The 1,176-nt window shown below is 42.8% G+C and overlaps 1 non-coding gene across 1 annotated transcript; it reads left to right on the forward strand.

The window, feature by feature from the left end:
• Nucleotides 1-859: 859 nt before the first annotated feature.
• Nucleotides 860-931, forward strand: TRNAC-ACA (transfer RNA cysteine (anticodon ACA)). The gene has a single exon. It is a non-coding gene; the product is annotated as a tRNA-Cys (tRNA).
• The last annotated feature ends 245 nt before the right edge of the window (nucleotides 932-1,176 follow it).

Below are 1,176 nucleotides of genomic sequence, written 5' to 3' on the forward strand. Positions count from 1 at the left end.
CCCAAGCCCATATCCAATCAATAATTACCATTTCTGTTGAATGTCACATTCCAAATATCTCTTAACTGTGTCTTTGAAGCTCTACTTCCACAACCAGTGTGGACTAATTTTAATTTTCAGAGTCTGATACTCTCTGTCACCTCTAGTCTTTCACGTAACAAAGCTGTTCCCTCTGACTAGAACTCTATCCTCCGATCCACTGTTGTTTGCTATTGTTTAAATGTTAAGTAATGTTCCACTTTTCACTACTCTTTCTGACCCCATGGACTGTAGCCCACCAGATCCCCATGTCCATGAGATTTCCCAGGCAAGAATAATATAGTGGGTTGCCATTTCCTTTCCAAGGGATCTTCCCAACCCAGGGATCAAACCTGGATCTCCTGCATTGGCAGGCAGATTCTTTACCACTGAGCCACCAGGGAAGTTCCATGAGACTAGGTACTAAGCTTCAGTTCCCTCATCTGTAAGATGGAGTGATGCTATCGATGTCTCTCATGTTTCTGTGAAGTGTCTTATTCAGAAACTGCAAACCAAGTTCCTTGTGTTTCAGAAGTCTGCAGAGATAGCCCATGAACCTTCCCTACCATGAGAAACTTATTTTCTCCCATAAGATTTTAAATCCCCTGAGAACACAGAATGTGCACAAAAATCCTTTTGTATCATCAGTGTATCTTGAGTGGGGTGATACATTTAATACATCACCTACATTTCCAGAACATTCCTTCTAGTACTTAACCTCACGCTTAGACACCGCTGTTCACAGTCCTCCTTAACATACTGATTCTTGAAAAATCATGATAAGCACTCCCTTGCTGTTTCCCCTTTCATTCTCTCTTACTCTTTTTGGCTTTGTAGGGCTTCCCTGGTGGCTTAGATGGTAAAGCACCTGCCTACAATGCGGGAGACCCAGGTTCAATCCCTGGGTAGGGAAGATCTCCTGGAGAAGGAAACAGCAACCCACTCCAGTATTCTTGCCTGGGAAATCCCATGGACAGAGAAGCCTCTTAGTCTACAGTCCACAGGGTTGCGAAGAGTTGGACATGACTGAGCAATTTCACTTTCACTTTCCTAGAAAAAAACCCAGACCTCTAAATAATCCATTAGCCCCATCCAAATCCTAAACTCTTTTTGTCTAACTAATTCCTATGCATCCTTCAAGTATCAAGTTGGAGTTAC

The sequence above is a fragment of the Bos taurus genome, chromosome 7 (genome assembly GCF_002263795.3).
Source record: "Bos taurus isolate L1 Dominette 01449 registration number 42190680 breed Hereford chromosome 7, ARS-UCD2.0, whole genome shotgun sequence".
Classification (NCBI taxonomy): domain Eukaryota; kingdom Metazoa; phylum Chordata; class Mammalia; order Artiodactyla; family Bovidae; genus Bos; species Bos taurus.